Source organism: Ornithodoros turicata, chromosome 1 (genome assembly GCF_037126465.1).
Source record: "Ornithodoros turicata isolate Travis chromosome 1, ASM3712646v1, whole genome shotgun sequence".
Lineage (NCBI taxonomy): Eukaryota > Metazoa > Arthropoda > Arachnida > Ixodida > Argasidae > Ornithodoros > Ornithodoros turicata.
In genome coordinates, this window is record NC_088201.1 from 135,494,475 (window position 1) to 135,514,601 (window position 20,127).

The following is a 20,127-nucleotide window of genomic DNA, read 5'->3' on the forward strand; positions in this document are numbered from 1 at the left end:
TCTCAATTTTGTCCCCTAGTCTCGGGTTTTTAAGTTATGGATCTATACCACCAGCTCGCTTGCTACCTCTCTATCCTCTCATTATTAATTGATTTCACGGATTGTGGAACTACAGCCCGTATACTAAGTAATCACGCCCGAGCTGGAGGAAGACAAGCTTCGTGAGATTGATTACCAAAGTTTTAGCGTGATTCCATTTTCAACAAGCCCAAGTACTATACAGGGTGCTTATTTTGATGCTTTGCAGAATTTTTATAAAAAAAAGCTATGAGGACAGCACAGATGTCATTTTTGCAGTCAAATTATAGGACCAGACGGACATCCTCTCGAAGAATGTATAAAACTACAAGTTGACTAATCACATAAAATTCATTAATTAACTCTTTAATTAGGGGATTCTGTGCAAAAGTGCGATAGCAGAATCAGAGACTATGCTTGTTAAAAGCCATTCCGCGTCTAGCAATTCCTGAAACACGCACGTGCGTTAAAATATCCATCCCTGAGGTTTGACACGAAACCGCAGTGACCGGGAATGCAGGGAGCACAGCGCTCATTTCATGTCAGGGGCCACGTGATTTGGAGCAACGGAGATGATTGGAGTTGGCCGATATGCTGGCTAGATAAACCGCTTTCCGGCCCTGAGAAGCCTTCGTCGGCGTAGATGATGCGCTCTGAGGCGCGGTTCTTCGTTTTTACTCATTTGCATACCAAAATCCAGCGATGAATATTTCACGGCACGCGCTCTTTTCTGGATTTTTAAAAGATAGAATGGCTTTGAACGAGGATTGACTCCTATTCTGCTATCTCGCTTTTGTCAAATTCCCTAATTAAAGAGTTAATTAATGAATTTTATGTATTTACTCATCTTGTACTGACATACACTCTTCCAGATTATGTCCGCATGGCCGTATAACTCAATTGCAAAAACGGCATCTGTGTTGCTCTCATAGCCTTTCAGAAAATGCTGTAAAGGATAAAAATGAAGGCCCTGTATTTTTGTTAGATCAACAAGCAGATCATTGCAAACTTCGGACACAGAAACAATGGACAAAAATCCGGGGATGTTACCACGTAAATAGGGACATCTGTTCACTTGACCTATATAGGTGCACTTTATCAGAGTACGAGACTTTTGTGTAGTGAAGCATGAAATATGTGTGTTTCTACATTCCAAAAGTAACTCGCTCTCATTCAATTCTGGTAAGCTTGGGCCATGCATTGCAATGTTGCTTTCGTGAACAGGTGATATGAACAATGATGTGAGGAACAGATTTCGTGAAATATTGGTTGTTTGATGTGTTACCTGCCATGTGCGCTTCAATAATGATTTCATACTTTTTTGTTCGATGCTCAAAATCACCATGGACCTGCCTTTCCAACATACTGTTCAAAACTGTGTTATGTACTATGAAGCTGCAATAGTTTCAGCACAAAAATATGCATGCATTTCAATTTAAGTTTGACATCCAGGTAGGACGTTGTCAGGAAGTCCCAGTGACATACTGCTCGGACATCCCACTGGATAAAATTAGGACATTTTTAAAGATATCTTAAAGACATTTTTAGGACATCCATGAGGGACCAGGACCACAGGATCATGCGAGGATGTCCTTAGGACGTCGGTGGTTTGCTGGGATTGGTCCATAAGGGAGCGAAACCATCACACACGCAGTGTCTCTGTTCAGGGAGACCAAGTGCTCAGTTACTAAAGGCATCATTGCGAAAATGAACAGGGATATTTAGAGGCCTAGCCTTTTAGTGAAAGCTAGTTAGTAGTGCGTCATTTCAATCCACGAACCTTTGGGTTATGGGCACAGAACGCTTCCGTTGCGCCACTCTGCTTTTCTCGTTCTTTTTTTTTTTTTTGTGTAATGTATTATCAGACAGCGCTGCACTGGCAAACGGCAGATTGGTCCATAAGGGAGCGAAAGCATCACGCGCGCAGTGTCTCTGTTCAGGGAGACCACGTGCTCAGTTACTAAGGGCATCCCTGCGAAAATGAACAGGGATATCTAGAGGCTTAGCGTTTTAGTAAAAGCTAGTTAGCAGAGCGTGGTTTCAATCCACGGACCTCTGGGTTATGAGCAGAGCACGCTTCCGCTGCGCCACTCTGCTTTTCTTGTCCTTTTCTTTTTTTTTTTTTTTTTTTGTAATGCATTATCAGACAACGCTCCACTGGCTAACGGCAGATTGGTTCATAAGGGAGCGGAAGCATCACGCACGCAGTGTCTCTGTTCAGGGAGTCCACGTGCTCAGTTACTAAGGGCATGCTTGCGAATATGAAGGAGGATATTTAGATGCTTACCTTTTAGTAAAAACTAGTTAGCAGAGCGTGGTTTCGATCCACGGACCTCTGGGTTATGGGCCCAGCACGCTTCCGCTGCGCCACTCTGCTGTTATTGTCCTTTTTTGTCATGTATTGTTAAAGAGCGCTGCACTGGCTAACGGCAGATTGGTCCATAAGGGAGGGAAAGCATCACGCGCGCAGTGTCTCTGTTCAGGGAGCCCACGGGCTCAGTTACTAAGGGCATGCTTGCGAATATGAGCGGGGATATTTAGATGCTTAGCCTTTTAGTAAAAACTAGTTAGCAAAGCGTGATTTCGATCCACAGACCTCTGGGTTATGGGCTCAGCACGCTTCCGCTGCGCCACTCTGCTGCTCTTGTCCTTTTTTTTTTCTTCTTTTTGTCATGTATTATTAGAGAGCGCTGCACTGCCTAACGGCAGATTGGTCTATAAGGGAGCGAAAGCATCACGCGCGCAGTGTATCTGTTCAGGGAGAGCACGTGCTCGGTTACTAAGGGCATCCTTGCGAAAATGAAGAGGGATATTTAGATGCTTAGCCTTTTAGTGAAAACTAGTTAGCAGAGCGTGGTTTCGATCCACGGACCTCTGGGTTATGGGCCTAGCACACTTCCGCTGCGCCACTCTGCTTTTATAGTTCTTTCTTTTTTTTAAAAAAATTGTATTATCAGACAGCGCTGCACTGGCTAACGGCAGATTGGTCCATAAGAGAGCAAAAGCATCACGCGCGCAGTGTATCTGTTCAGGGAGTCCACGTGCTCAGTGACTAAGGGCATGCTTGCGAATATGAAGGGGGATATTTAGATGCTTAGCCTTTCAGTAAAAACTAGTTAGCAGAGCGTGGTTTCGATCCACCGACCTCTGGGCTATGGACCCACACGCTTCCGCTGCGTCACTCAACTTTTTCTCGTTCTTTGTTTGTTTTTTAATTGTATTATCAGACAGCGCTGCACTGGCTAACGGCAGATTGGTCCATAAGGGAGCGGAAGCATCACGCACGCAGTGTCTCTGTTCAGGGAGTCCACGTGCTCAGTTACTAAGGGCATGCTTGCGAATATGAAGGGGGATATTTAGATGCTTAGCCTTTTAGTAAAAACTAGTTAGGAGAGCGTGGTTTCGATCCACGGACCTCTGCGTTATGGCACAGGAGGGCCACTGGGAGAGTTTCGCGGCCGCGCCAAGTGTGTCGCCATGGTAGTATCGATTGGGGCGCCATCACTTCGCAAGACTTCTTCATTATGAAAACAAAACCCCACTTAATTAATAGGTGTACTTCTCCTACAGCAACTGAACAAAGTGCGAGTCTACGTTTGTTTGAGTAAACTCGTTCTCTTCGATTTAGAATGTGTGTGTCACGTGGTCACATTCCTTTCAACCTTTCAACCGCCAGCAACCAATCCGAAACATTGGGCGCGAGCTTTGAACCGTTGGCCGTTGGAGTGGCAGCAGTGGAAGGCGGAAGCTGGTGCGTTAGTGTGCGCTTTGTATCAACCTGTGTTTTTCAAAGTAAGCAACCGTAGAAATATTATGAGTTATGATGAATGTGCCTGGGTGGGTGCGTGAATTGTTATGCGATTTTGTATTGCACAGATGGGATGGACATCAGTTCCGGACACGGATATACGCCAAGCAAAATCGCACTGGTAAGAATAGGAATACTCGTATCTCTGCAAAGGTAGTTAGTATGTGCGGAAACCGGAATTGCAGGATTCACATTTGATCGATTATTTTCAGGTCTTTCGGGATGCAGAGCACCGAAACTGCTTTCCCGAAAGCGTTGTGTACGTATGGAAATCCACATTGGGCATGCCAAAGAACCTTGCAAATATATAAAGACCGCCTGGAAGCCAAGCTTCATGATACTGGAAAGCAAGTCACAAAGCATGCCTCCTCCAGAAGAGACTTGTTGCGAAGAAACCCTGTGATGTGTTTCTTGTAATTATACTATCTTGCAACGCCTGTGCAGCGATTTCGAGAAAAGCAGTGACATCATATTTGCATTTCTATGAGTAAGCTTGATGAATACAGTGTTTCCGTTCCGATATCTGTCTTTTGTCACTTTCTGACGTCCTCGTAAACCAGTAGAAGAATTAATGAAAGGCACAGAACCCCAGCACCGGAGAGGCCGCAGAGCGCTCCGCCATGTTGGATAAGCATGAAAAACAGTGTCCTCGGATGAATGCGCTACCCGCCGCCTTATCCAAAATCATGGCGAATGCGCATGCGCAAAATTGGTCTTGCAACCACTGGGGTTGTATTTGGCGCTGCTGCGGCCCGAAAAACGTTCCCATTGCGATCAATGGGAGTGTCCCATCCCTGGTTATGGGCCCAGCACGCTTCCCGCTGCGCCACTCTGCTTTTTCTCGTTCTTTCTTTTTTTTTAAATTGTATTATCAGACAGCGCTGCACTGGCTAACGGTAGATTGGTCCATAAGGGAGCGGAAGCATCACGCACGCAGTGTCTCTGTTCATGGAGACCACGTGCACAGTTACTAAGGGCATGCTCGCGAATATGGAGGGGGATATTTAGGTGCTTAGCCTTTTAGTAAAAACTAGTTAGCAGAGCGTGGTTTCGATCCACGGACCTCTGGGTTATGGACAAGTACGCTTCCGCTGCGCCACTCTGCTGTTATTGTCCTTTTTTTTGTCATGTATTGTTAGAGAGCGCTGCACTGGCTAACCGCAGATTGGTCCATAAGGGAGGGAAAGCATCACGCGCGCAGTGTCTCTGTTCAGGGAGCCCACGTGCTTAGTTACTAAGTTCATGCTTGCGAATATGAAGGGGGGCATTTAGATGCTTAGCCTTTTAGTAAAAACTAGTTAGCAGAGCGTGGTTTCGATCCACGGACCTCTGGGTTATGGGCCCAGCACGCTTACGCTGCGCCACTCCGCTGCTCTTGTCCTTTTTTTTTTTTTTTTTTGTCATGTATTATTAGAGAGCGCTGCACAGCCTAACGGCAGATTGCTCTATAAGGGAGCGAAAGCATCACGCGCGCAGTGTATCTGTTCAGGGAGAGCACGTGCTCGGTTACTAAGGGCATCCTTGCGAAAATGAAGAGGGATATTTAGATGCTTAACCTTTTAGTAAAAACTAGTTAGCGGAGCGTGGTTTCGATCCACGGACCTCTGGGTTATGGGCCCAGCACGCTTCCGCTGCGCTACTCTTTTTCTCGTTCTTTCTTTTTTTTAAATTGTATTATCAGACAGCGCTGCACTGGCTAACGGCAGATTGGTCCATAAGGGAGCGGAAGCATCACGCACGCAGTGTCTCTGTTCAGGAAGACCACGTGCTCAGTTACTAAGGGCATGCTTGTGAATATGAAGGGGGATATTTAGATGCTTAGCCTTTTAGTAAAAACTAGTTAGCAGAGCGTGGTGTCGATCCACGGACCTCTGAGTTATGGGCCCAGCACGCTTCCGCTGCGCCACTCTGCTTTTCTTGTCCTTTTCTTTTTTCTTTTTTGTCATGTATTATTAGGGAGCGCTGCACTGGCTAAGGGCAGATTGGTCCATAAGGGAGCGAAAGCATCACGCGCGCGGTGTATCTGTTCAGGGAGAGCACGTGCTCGGTTACTAAGGGCATCCTTGCGAAAATGAAGAGGGATATTTAGATGCTTAGCCTTTTAGTAAAAACTAGTTACCAGAGCGTGGTTTCGATCCACGGACCTCTCGGTTATGGGCCTAGCACGCTTCCGCTGCGCCACTTTTTTTTTTTTACATTTTTATTATCATAAAATCACAGAAAACATGTCAACGTATACAGTACTTTTGTACACAACACAACCGCCAGGTCCTTCCATCTCTTCTCCTCTCTTAGTCTCCTGGTGCCTATCAGTGAAAGTGTCCACATCAGTTTCATCTTCAGGTAATGGATGGGTGATCTGGCCTTTGCGTCACATTCGACCCGGGATGTTCGCGCTTTCCATAGAGCTTGAAGCCCTGTTACCACAGCAACGCTCTTCACTTCGGTGAATTCCTTGCGCTTGAAGTTGAGAAACTTCAGGGCCTCGTATGGAAGTTCTTCCTCAATCTGCAGAGATGTAGGGAGATCGCTCCAAAAGAGAAAAGCGTTCCTGCACTCATACACGACGTGACGCAAGGTTTCTGTTTCGCCACACACATCACATCTTCCTTCCCAGGGTACCAGGAACCCCTTGCCCTGGAGCCAAAGTTTTGCAGGAAGTACCTCTATGTGAAACTTCACATAGAAGTCCTTGGAGCTCGTTGGAATAGGCAGGTATTTTATCCGCTTTAGAACATCCCGCAGTGAGATTTCTGTGAAGTTTTGCCGGTAGAGTGGAGGTGGGTACATCATGGCCACGGTGTCCCAATACAACTTCTTCTTTTTGACTGTTGCCAGGTATTCCCACGTAAAGATCTCTAATAATAATTAATAATTGGGTGTTTACGTCGCGAGACAACTGAGATCATGAGCGACGCCACAGCGGTCGGTCTGTGGATTGCTCTTGCCCACCTGAGGGCTCTTTAACGTGCGATGAAAGCTCACCACACGGCACCCCGTATTCAACGTCCCTCGCGGAAGACGGCGTGTCTAAGCAACTTGTACCCTGCCACCAAGTTGCTGGCATCCTCGGCCGGGTTCTCGGGATCAGAAGGCGAACACGCTACCGACTGAGCCACCGAGGACGGTGTGAAGATCTCTAAGAAGAACCTGATGCTGAGCTTCATTTCGCTGTAGTTTGCGTCATCGTCACTATCCACTCCAACAGGTGACTTGTTCCCATTACTTGCATGGCAGCACGGATCTAAGGCCTTCTTTGATCCCTGAAGTACAGAAAGCGTTGAACTTTAATTTTTATTTCCAGATTTACAACGCCCAGTCCGCCTGCCTCCAGTGACCAGAAGATATTTGACCTGCGCATGCGCTCGAATTTCGACTGCCACAGGTACCTTGCACATAGCCTGTGGAATTGCTGCACTGTTCCCCCGTCTAACGCTTCCGCTGCGCCACTCTGCTTTTTTATCAGATATTTAGATGCTTAGCCTTTGGTAAAAGCTAGTTAGCAGAGCATGGATTCGATCCACGGACCTTAGGTTATGGGCCCAACACGCTTCCGCTGCGCCACTCTGCTTTTGTTGTTCTTTTTGTTTTGTAATGTATTATCAGCCAACGGTGCACTGGCTAATGGCAGATTGGTCCATAAGGGAGCAAAAGCATCACGCACGTAGTGTCTTGGTTCAGGGAGACCACATGCTCAGTTACTAAGGGCATCCTTGCGAATATGAAGAGGTATATTTAGATGCTTAGCCTTTTAGTAGAATCTAGTTAGCAGAGCGTGGTTTCGATCCGCGGACCTCTGGGTTATGGGCTCAGCACGCTTCCGCTTTTTCTTTTTTTTTAATCTTAAATTCTCGAAGCTCACACACTTCATGTCATGCCATGCACACACAACCCCTTGCATGGACGTCACTTCCTATTCACTTGACAGCCACATCCTACACTGCATGCCCATCAGTTCAATTCATAATCAAATCCCAATAACATCACATTTCATAAATCACGAACTTCACATTCCATGAAAACGCAATGTATCACCACTTTGCGAGACATTAAAATCTGCTGTCAAAAACGAAATTTGAAGCAAATATGAGGGCCCTCATTTCCTCACTTACGACAGCACACAGCTGAACACACGCACAACTGGAACCCTTTTCCCTAAACACTGTCATCACAATGCACTATACCACTGGCATTACATCATTCAAATGTGCGCGTGTTTCCAGCGCACACGATGTAGTTTGCTGCTCAAAATGAATAAGAGTTTCGCGTGAGCCTCTCTTTCAGTCGGAGAAGGCCGTCCACTTCATAATAATCAGAGGAGTTCACGAGCTCTATCGTCCACAGCAGGGTGGTCACAAAACGCGTCCAGGGAGTGCTGATATTCTCCTTACAGTTGACGTAGTCTTGCCGGTGTGCCCAGAGGGAATGAATGCCCACCACTGCAATAACTTCCACTAACTCCCTCTGTGTGTCATCGTTAAAGCCTAGAAACTTCAGCTGTTCCCATTGAAAGGGGCTATCAACCTCTGCCTCCCCAGAAGTGCATTGCATTTCTGCAGTTGAGGAACACGTGCACCGGCGTCTCTTGCTCAGCGTAGCAGCTGTCACATCTTAAAGTCCACGGAACGATAAAGCCCTTGACGTGCTTCCATGTTTTGACAGGCAAAGTGTCAGTATGGAAGAGGACGAAGCAGTCTTTTACCCTGGTAGGGATAGGCATTCGCGTAACTTTACTGAAGACATCGGAGACTTTTCTATTCGAGAAGCTGCTCCGGTACAGGGGGGACGGGAACATGACATCGATGATGTCCCAATACAGCTTCCTTCTGTTAACTGTACTGAGGTAGTCCCAAGAGAACCTGTCGGTTAGAAGACGAACCGCGTCGGCGACATCTTTATAGAAGCAAAGGGCTGGGTTCTTCTTAGGCAAGACCGCTGTTTTAGCTATCTATGGCAGCAAGTATGCGGCTTCTAATGACTGCAACGCTTCCCGGAAGTGACCGTTCTTCTCACCTCGGAACAGCACAAAGCGGTGAACGACGAGCTTCACTGCCACATTCACCAGCTGGAAGCCACCTCGCTGCCTTGAGTGGAAAAGATTTGTGCGCCTCATCTTCTCCATCCGTGAACGCCAGATGAAGCTGGCAAAAATGCGATGGATTCTGTGAGTCGTCGGTCCACTGCAGACTCTGGCCTGCGCGTAGTACAGCTCGAAGCAGAGTTAACTGGAACGCCGCTTCGACCAGCGGAGCAAGGGGGGAGCCACCCTGGCGGCGTCTAGTAGAAATAAAGGGCGATGAGGTTTTGACATTTCCATTCTAGTCGGAGGGGTGTTCGCTGTGGTGCGCCGAAGAGTGCGCAATCAGGTTGGGGTTATCAACGCTCGGATCGTTTGTTTTGGGCGACCCTGTCTGAGGGATTGCGAAGAATCGATGACATCCTGATGGCGCGCGCCGGGTTAGCACGTGCGAACAAGTCGTCTCTCACCTCTCCAAAACTTCCAACATTAAAATTAAGGTGAAGTGATCAAGATGAGGAAAATTTTCAAAAAAAGGATTGATGTGGGGCAAAAAAAATCAAAATGCGATTTACGAAAGGTGGGAGAAGCAAATTTGGGGAACGTGCACGCAGTTGATGTAGGGCCGAACCTCTGCTGACGGAAATTGAAATGAGGACAGAGGTCATGGTGAATTTGTCTAGCTCTGATCATCATTCACTTCATTCACTACACGAAAAATAGAAAACCTTCACGGTGACTCCCTGCACTGTGTGCCAGCATGCACACAAATATTTGTGTGTACTAAGTGGCTGTTCTTCCGAGGAACGAGGAACGCAAGATGCTAAACCATGTTTTATTATTACTTAAAAACTCATTACAATGGTTTCGCGATTACTATCGGTAATCGTTAAAGAGAGGGGTTGTTATTCATTTCATTCGATCACACAATGAGCGTTTCAGATGACGCGTGCCCATGCGCCAACCTGTTTCAAGGCGCGTGCCATGACATCGATTCTCCGCATTATCTCAGACACAATCGCCCGCCCAAAACACGAACAGGCGCAGCGTTGATAACGCCAGCTTGATTGGGCACTGTTCGGCACACCACAGCGAACACCCCTCCGACTGGAATGGAAATGTCGAAACGCCCTCTCCCTTTATTTCTACTAAAGGCCGCGAGGGTGGCTCCCCTCTTGCTCTGCCGGTCGAAGCGGTGTTCTAGTTAACTCTGCTTCGAGCTGTACAACACCGCCGGATATAAGGAGACACTGCAGATGATGCTACGGTTCAGAACGGACACATATCGCCCGTTCCACACTGTCAACGACGCTTTTAACTTGTTCAGTCTGGTGCTCCACATCTCTCTTCCAGAAAACTGACGTTCTTGATTAAAGCGCACACCTAGGTATGTGTCCACCTAAGTTAACCATGTTGCTCCCATGTGTTGGAGTTTCATCCCAATCGCCCAGCCATGCTCCTTTTGTTTTCTCCCAGTTCAGAAATGCTCCCGACACCTTACAAAACCGCTGTGTCGATTATCGTAGAATCATCTTCTATGATGCGACAGATAGGCTCAAGGTAGAGTGTAAAGAGGATTGGGGAGAGGGGGCATCCCTGGCGTACGGATCGTTTCACGGCTATGCTTCTCGTCCTTCTTCCGTTTACCACTAGGCTCGTCGTCAGTTCACGATAACAGATCGAGATCCATTGAATTGTGAACTTTCCCACCTCACACCACTCCAGCAATTGAAGCAGGAAGTCGTGGGACACCCTGTCGAAAGCCCGACTTAAGCCCAGTTGAGGCACTGCGATGGGCACACCGGGCACTGTAGCTCTCTCGCATATCACTCTCATCCGATGAAGGTGCGTGCTGATTCGGCGCCTTTTGACTCCGTATACTTGATGTTGTCCGATGGTGCCTCGTAGGGCTACTTCTAGACTGCTCGCAAAAATCTTTGCCAGGATCTTGTAGTCAGTTGACAGTAGACTTATAGGCCGAAAGTGACCTACTTCCTTAACGTCGTTCTTGGTGTTCTTGGGTACGAGAACTGTGGTGGCCTGCCGCATTGATGGCGGAAGCAGCTGTCGTTTGTGGATGTCGGCATACACGCTTGCGAGGGTCTCACTGAGTGGCTCTCGATATTTCTTATAGAAGCTTGCTCCGATTCCATCACGCCCAGAAGCCTTATTCTCCGCTAACTTTCTAATGGCCCCGTCGACTTCGTTGGGAGTGATTGGCTGCTCCAGCTGTTCCCTCACCGACTCCGTTACCTTCAGAACTGCCTTAAAGAGAGATTCACAGTTTGCGGGCAATGTCACTTCTCTGAACATCTGTTCGTATTCTTTCACGAAGAGTCGCTCGATGTCCACGAGATCTGTTACAACTTGGCCGTTGTATCTGATACTGTTTATCTGTTTGCTGAGGTGGTGCTTCTTCTCCAATGTTCGATACACCTTGCTTGGTACTTCGTCTCGTTCTTGCAAAGTAATACGACTTCTAATCATTGCTCCCCTACACCTTTCTTCGTGCCACCTCTGGAGTGCTTTCATGTTAGGATATTTAATATAACCAAGTAAACTTGTGTAGTACAAGTTCAATACAGTTCCAACATAATGTAGCACAAACTAATTACACAAAATGCTTGTGTAGTTCAAGTTCAATACAGTTCCAATAAAATGTAGCACAAACTAATTACACAAAATGCTTACACAACAGAAGTCACACTCTAAGACAAGCTAAAACAAGTGTAATATTCCCAAAGAATCCCACAAAAGAACGCCACTAAGGGAGCCAGTGGCAATTCAAGGAGACACGGCCGCGACGGACACTAATGTACCGTGTCGACCATCTTCGGGGGAACTCTGTCTCTCCAAGTGTCACAAACTGGGTCTCCAAGAAAATGACCACCTGCTTGTGGAGCGACATGAGGAGAGGGTACTGAACGCGAAGGCGCCTGCTTTGAGCTACAGCTCTGCATCTGTTCTTCCACAAGACGTACCTTGCCACTGCAACGAGCAGGAGAACAAACCTGTCCCTGATCCGGTGCCCCAAACGGTAGCGGAACGGGAAAACCCGGCAAACGAGAGTCCAAAACAACCTTGCTACAACGCAGACGTCTAACACGTGAGACACTGATTCAATGTTGGGACAATTCGGACAAAGGGAGGTATTGGTAACACCCCATCGATTTAAGCGATCACGCGTAGGTAGAACTCCCCAGGCCGCCTTCCACAAAAAGTCACATACTTCGCGTGGGAAATTGTCGGGCCGGATATCACCCCACGATAGACCCAGGTTTCTCAAGTTATCCGATCGGGGTTCATCCAAGAGACATAGCAGTTCGCAGATACGTGATGCAGGGACCGATCGAGGATCGACCTGGGGGTCCTGAGCCTGTATGTCGCAAAATCGCTCTGCGATACGTCGATGAAACAGGGACGGGGAAGTGGCTTCAGGGTACCTATTCCCTAGTCCGCGAGGAACTAATGCTCTGCGAAAGTGGCCCATCCAGTACAATGCAAGCGCACGCGCTGAATGCTCAGTATCGTCAAGAACACGAAGGACAGCCCGAAGCGCAAGCAGCGTACAAAAAGTAGAAATGCACGGGAGGCTCCAGCCTCCCTGGGATCGCGGCTGTTGTAGGACCGCGCGTCTAACAAGAGCTGTTCTTCCTCCCCAAAAGAAGGAGAATATCACCGAAGAAACCCTAGTGCATACAGCACGGGGCGGCATATAGCAACCCGGGAAACGAGCCACAGCTTACTACATAGCACATTCTTGATTAGATATGCACGCTCCTGAAAAGGTAGGTCAAACCTACTGGCTATTGAAACCTTGCGTTCAACGTCCTGAAGCAGGGAATCCCAGTTTTCTCGTGCCACGCCCCGTTGGTCAAACACTACCCCCAGGATTCGAAGGGATAAGCACTGCTCTATACCGCCCAAAAAGTTGCCACTAAAACCAGCAACTGGCAATGCCTTACTTTTTGTATTGTTGAGCCGGGCACCAGAAACACGCGAATACTCGCCAAAAATCTGAAGCGCTTCGCACAGGCTATCACTGCCCTTGAGAAAGAGTGTAATGTCATCTGCATACGCAGATACCACCACCGAACCGCCGCAGGGGAGCGGACACCCACGAATACGAGGGCAAGCAGCAAGCCTACGTAACAGCGGATCTATGCACAACACGGACAGCATTGGGGATAACGGGCACCCCTGACGAACCCCACGTGTTATTGAAAACGGCTGCGCGATGTTGCTGTTAACGACGAGGTCACTTGTCAAGTCTGAGTACAACGACCGAAGCAGAGAGATGAAGGCTACGGGAAAGCCAAACATACGCAGAACACCAAAAAGATAATAATGCTCCACGCGATCAAAGGCCTTGGCCTGATCAAACGAGACGACTGAACCAGGCTGGTGAAAGCTGTGGGCATATTCAATGGCATCTCGTGTCAATAGCAAGGACGAGAAGATAGTTCTGCCCAAAACTGAGCAGGTTTGGAATGGAGAGTCGAGGTAGGGAAGTGCATTCCTCAAACGTGTTGCGATAAGTGAAGCAAGGATCTTGTAATCACTATTCAGCAACGTAATAGGACGCCAGGATTGTGGCGAGTTGCTATCGCCACCCTTCGGCTTTCTTGTGCTCTTTCGGCTCTTGCACTCTTTCGGTGCTTTCTTGCATTCCTTAATATCCGCTACATAGTTTCCTAGATTTTCTTCTTCGAGTTTTACTAACCGACGAAGTGTCTCTACATGCATTGCCTTCTGAGCCTTCTTCTGCGCACTTTTCTTTTCGCAATGTTCGATAGCCACTTGCCGAAACTCAAGTTTAAATTCTTCCCATGAACACGCATTTGTTTACCCTCCTTTCTTAAGAGCTTTCAGCAATTCTTCAACTTCCTTTGTGAAATCTTCATCTTCTAGAATACTCACATTTAGACGACAGGGACTGATCACCCTTCTCGCGCGCTGAGCGCCCACATGTGAGGCATACCTCGACGAATCCGTGGTCGGACAAGCTCACTGGTGTTACTCTGTAGCCAAACGAGTGCAGCTCTTCGGAAAGGTATATCCTATCCAGCCTCCAATGCGACGACCTTTGCCAGTGTGTGAATTTTAAGAAGTCATCCGAAATCCATTCGGCCACATCGTACAGGTTATTGTCGTGCAACAAAGACCGAAGCTCTTTGGTGCTGGCATCATTGACGCGTCCTTTACCCGTGCGATTCTTCGCGCTGAGCACGCAATTGAAGTCGCCTGCCAGGACAACTTTCGAAGGACTATCCAGAAATTATTTCAAGTACTCAAAGAACTCTTTCCCATCTGTGGTAACGTTTGGTGCGTACACCGCGACGAACCGTATACCAACTCAGTGTTTAGCAGGCAGCCCACAGCACTAATTCTGCCCTCCCTGTCGTGTCCTATTTTGGGCACAACCTGCACTTGTGCTTTTCTTCTGACTGAAAGTGCAGTCCCGCCGCTTCCTTTTTGAGCCGTAGAGTGAAACACCTGATATTTCTTTTGGAAGATTCGACGAAATTCTTCCTCCCGTTCCGAATCTATCTTCGTTTCCTGCAGCAAGCAGATGTCTATTTTCCTTTCATTCAACAAATCTGACAGCCTTAGTTTCCGACTGGTTGAGACCAAGCTGTTAGCATTGAACGTAGCTATTCGTATTAGGCACTACAGCTATTATCGCGATAAACCACGATCGCGTGGATCGTACGGGACGTTAGGTTTGGTTCTTCGTTTCGGGATAACTGATTTCCACTCCCGTGAAAATGCAGCGTCTTTGAGTGATATCTGATATAGTTTTTGTGGAGTTTTATCCTCCTCGCACGCGACTTTCGTGCCGAGCTTGTTATCAGTAGCAATCTCCATCTGTGTCCCAGTCCCAGTTTCTCCTATCTCTGATTCCTTGCAGCTCTCCTCTACTTGATAATTCGATATCGTTTTCCGGCCATTATCAGTAACGGTTTCTTCAATCGCTTCCTTATTTTCTGCATGATCCTCTGATTCCGTTGCGTTGCTGTTTGCCGCCTGATTTGATCTTCGTTTGATTGCCTTCTGGCCTCCCTAGTCCTGTCAGCGTATGATCGCACGCAGCTTTCGCAATCATGCCTAAAGCGACGGCACTTTTCGCATTTAGGAACTTTACATTGCTGCCGCACATGACCAACACGCCTGCACCTCAAACATAGCGGTGGTCTACCCGGAATTGCGACAAGGACCGAGTTAGACATGTGAGGGACGCTGTCGGCGTTCACGACTTCCTTCAAGGTCAACTTAAAGTTCCTTGTGGTTGACTCGACGTCTTAAAAAAAATCATCACTGTACGTTTCTCGAGTTACTTTGCTCGGCTCTCCATACAAGCTGAAAGTCTTTCTAACGACATCATCAGGGATATGGTAAGGTATCCAGTGCACCCGAACGGTGACGTTGCGGTAGCCTTTGTTACAATCCTAGTACAAGCTGTTCATAGTATCTTTTTGGCACCATGATACAAGTCATTTGATTCATTGTAAAGGGCCCTGCTGCCGCCTTTTCCAAATATTGTGATAGTCTCCAATACAATCCAGGAAAGGGACATAAAGCCGTCGCATCTTTGCATGTGTGTAATATGTCTTTGCCACCATGATTAAAGGGGATTTTGCCCGTTTGAAAGGGCTCTGCTGCAGCCTTTTATGGAGTTCGCGGTCGCGTACGTTATAATTCCAGTAGTAGTGCAATAGCTTTAGCCGTTGCAAATTCGTCTTTGGAACTATGATACATGCTGTATCGACAGTTTTAAAGGGCTCTGCTGGAGCATTTTCTGGATTTTGCGGTAGCCTCTGTTACAATCCCAGTAGAAGGGCATAGCAAAGGCCATTAAAGACATGTCTTTTGCAGCATGATACAAGGGGTCTCGCCTGTTTTGAAGGGCTATGCTGCATCCTTTTCCGATATTTGCGGTCCCCTGTGTTATGGTCCCGGTAGAATGGCATAGTATAAATTGTTGATAATACGTCTTTGACAGCATGAAACAAGGGGTTTTGCTCGTTTCAGAGGGCTCTGCTGCCACGTTTTCTGAATTTGGCGATCACCTGCGTTATAACCCCAGCATAATACCATTGCACAAGCCACTGATAACACGTCTTTCGCTATATGATACAGGGAGTGCCGCCCGTTTTAAAAGACCTTGCTGCCGCCATATCAGAATTTTGCTGTCACCTCTTGCGCAATCCTAGCTCTGCTGCTGCCTTTTCCAAATTTTGTGGTCGCTTCAGTTGCAATCCCAGTTGAAGAGCATCCTAAGCCATTGATAATATCTGTTTGGAACCATGATTAAAGAGGTTTCGCCCGTTCTGGTTTTGCTGAAGTTTTTTACGGATTTTGCGGTCGCCTCCGTTACAATCGAAGTGGGAAAGGCAGTAGCATAAGCGTCACGAATATGCCTTTGCCACCATTATACAAGGGGTTTCGCCCGCTTTAAAGGGCTCTGCTGTCGCCTTTTCCAAATTTTGCAGTCACCACTGTTACAATCCCAGTAGAAGGCCCTAGCATAAGTCGTTGATAATGGCTTAGCTATGCAGAATACACCAGTGACTCTTTGTGGTGTATTCCTTGGATGCCCCTGCCGTCATCGGGGTTGCAGAAAGGTTACATTTTTGCTTTTCGCAAATAAGTTGACAAGTGATGTAATGTTTTAGAAGGAAACTGTGGGTCATTGCTTGCAGGTAGACTAGTAAGCGAAGAATGGACTTCTCTTTGTGTGCTGCACTTCGAGAAAAGTTGGTTGATTACCATGAACAGTGAAATTCAAACGGCTTCGTAATGGATATGTATTTTCATTTATGATGTCTTTTCCTCAGACTTTAGTGCGGCGCTCTTAGGCGTCTGCTACCGTGTAGATGTCCGGACTGCCGGCGATTTGCCGTGCAAGTTCACTTTTGTGCCTCGTATCTTGGCAAGTTTTTTTCTTGCCATATCGTCGCGGCTCTCTCATGCTGAATTCAAACGGCAGGTATCAGCTTTTAGTCCATTGCGCAACTCGTATCAGCACCGGAGAGCAACAACAATTTCTTCATTATCATTGTTGTTGCGGCTAGCACTGCACTATCATCAATACGCATAGAAGCCATGATGCGTGACAGGGCGTGATAACATGTCTGCTTGATTTCGAGTGGAGTGAACCATAGGGGGTATATGTTTATGGATATTTATGGACATATCTATTAGTATATGCATTGCCCACTGGAAATGACCGCAATTATAGCAAAGTACCTTAGCGTAAAAAATATCGAAAATAAACAGATGAGCCGCATAGTTATTAGACATTTGCATGTACAATTCATCAATGAAAAACTTTACTTGACACACACGAGAAATAAATGAGCTCCCTTTCCAAATGAGAAACTGAAAATTTAAAAGGCGTTTCAAGTTCCTCGTACATAGTTCTTCACGAACGATTATCCCAACGTTCATGAGCACTGAAATTGGTTTGCACACTGTATTGTTGATTTTGCTTACATTTTCAACGTGAAAAACAAAATATCAGCGAAAGAGCAATAATTAAAAATTTTCACCCAATGACCCTCGTACATAGCTGCTCCATCTCTATTTCCCCTTTTATTCTCTGCACCTCTCTGCTCCGTATAGTTTTTTGCGGATGATATCCGGAGAGGCTGCTCCTATGCTGCAAGCCCATAAACTTAGTGTAATAATCAAGATGATGCCATTCTCTGCAGTTCTCTTCGCCATTACTTCTTAATTATCATATTACTTCCAGTCTAGCTAACCAAAATGCACGTGCAGACCAGGTCGCTATAACTACTTGTGAGGTTCATGAGTCACAAGAACTGCTCGAGTGTGCATGTACTTCCTAACATCGACAAGAGCAGCACTACATCGGGCAAGCGTTAAAAAAATGCATGCAAACCTGGTTTCACTCCGATTTCTTCATTATTGGGGAGGGGGGAGGGGAGCTTTATTCTATTTAGTGGTCAAGAGCCCTAGGGCCACGGAATAGCTTGCCGCAAGCCATGCACAAGCCGCCCGCGTGTGTGAGGTCCCTGATTACCCTGATCTAAGCATTGCTTCATCTTCATCGAGAAATAAATAATGTACTCGAGGGCGTGAAGCACTTGTTTAGCGTTACCTCCAAATACTACAACTCTATTTTTGACTACTCTATTTTATTGGCGGCACTGTGCTCCTTCACCCTCTCACATTGGGGGTGAAGGAAAAGCGCGTCTCCGAAAATGCAGAATGAAGATTAATAATTGAGGGTTTATGTCGCGAGACAACTGAGATCATGAACGACGCCACAGCGGTCGGTCTGTGGATTGCTTTTGCCCACCTGAGGGCTCTTTAACGTGCGATGAAAGCTCATCACACGGCACCCCGTATTTAACGTCCCTCGCGGAAGACGGCGTGTCTAAGCAACTTGTACTCTGCCACCAAGTTGCTGGCGTCCTCGGCCGGGTTCGAACCCGCGATCTCGGGATCAGAAGTAGAACACGCAGAATGAAGAAAATGAAGAAAAAAAAATGGTGTTCCTTCACGAATTTTTTGCTGACGATCTACCGAACGAATTTTTGTTCTGAAAACGGCTGCGATATCAGGTGACCGAAAGGAACAGATGTTCTCATTGGGACAACTTCGTAGGTTGCATAATAAAAAAAGTTAATTAGCGATTTTTAGGTAATTAGTCATACGACGGTTGAGCAAACGATGGCCAAGAACATCCGCCGGCCCAGAGATGCTAGAAGTGAAATCAGAATGTCTATAGCTCTTATAGTGTTTTTATGAAAAATCTCTATGAAAACATAAAGACACCCCACACTTTCACCCTCTTGATCATGTCACGGAAATGTTTCCTTTCTAGGCGGGGGGCGGCAGACGTGCATTGTCAGTCAGAGATGCGATAACACACCACCGAACGCGTTTCAAAATGAACCTCCCCAAAAAAGGTCATTTTCATGTTATTTTGGTTTCGTCACTGATTTTCCTTTCCCACACTTCAGCAAAATTTTCATCAAATTTTCCTACCCCTGGAAGACAAAATCTGGAATGGGGCTTGAAGTTAGGAACTGCAACATATGTTGTAATCGTGTTGTTGAAAATTGCCCTGTGACCCATCCACCTTCGAATATACCCACAAGTATGGGTAAAGAGTATTCTACATACACTAAAACAAAATTTACTCGGTGTTCTCTACTTCTTAACCGCCTCGTGTGTCGGTTACCTACTGCACTCCTACCCACTGCAGGGATTTGGGTATATACACGCCTTCCATTCTGAATATATTTAGTTCTGCACCAAAATTTTTGATCCAACTAAGTAGCGTTTGATCAAATCATTGCCAAGATAACACTCGCAGACGCCAAATTGTTCATCCCTTCCAATTTATTTCGTGATAACCCTTGATATAAACGTGATATCGAAGATGTCATCACTTAACTACGTAATGTCTATAGTCATGCTTAATAGCTATGAGTCTGCGGCCCATACCTGCTCCAACCCTTCCTTGCTACCTTCCCTTGCTACAACCTACGAAGTTGCGTTTGTCCAAATCGTTCATTTTCAAGCGACCAAGGAACAAACAGGAGACAATACCACACACAAGTCACTCTGTTGTTGTTTCGTGTTTGTTCTTTGGCCGCTTGTGGATCTACATCAACAAGCCCAATCTATATACTTCCGACATTTTATCAAATCGTCGCCCAAGTGGCACTCGCTGGCGCCAAATTGTCAATTGCCTCCATTTATCTCGTAATAAGTCTTGATACCAACTTGATATTGAAGGTATCATCATGTAATTACGTGGTATGTATATCGTCTGCGCACCGCAGCTGTTTTCCTTGCTGCACCATTAGAACTCGCATTTAGTCCATTTGTTGTCCAGAAGGCAATCACAGGCGCCAAGCTGCCAATTTCATCCGGTATCTCCCGACATCTGGAAAGTCTCATGCTCGTTCCCACAGTTATACATGACGTCTTATTCTCAATCTTGCGGGAAAGTTTCAGGGCGTGTTATCGGCGTTGTTAATAGGTCGGGGCTCAAGAACGGAATTCCCCGTGAAGTCCTCCTCTCCCTACCCAAATCTTTCCTCCTCACGTACTCACGCACCACCCTGTAAACTTAGCTACCTTGCCTAGTCCTCTGCTATTAGGTCAAGCCGGATTTCAGAGGGGACGTCCCGGAATGCTGCTCTAGTCAAAAACTAGAATTGCTAGATTGGGAGGAGGCTTTAAACGGCCTTTTGTCCTCTGTGATACATTGTCTGTTGTGAATTCTAATATTGAAGCTGTTGTG

At 46.7% G+C, this 20,127-nt stretch overlaps 1 non-coding gene across 1 annotated transcript; it reads right to left on the bottom strand.

Annotated features, from left to right (window-relative positions):
* Window positions 1-2,323: 2,323 nt before the first annotated feature.
* Trnam-cau (transfer RNA methionine (anticodon CAU)) lies at window positions 2,324-2,395 on the bottom strand. The gene has a single exon. It is a non-coding gene; the product is annotated as a tRNA-Met (tRNA).
* Window positions 2,396-20,127: the final 17,732 nt, after the last annotated feature.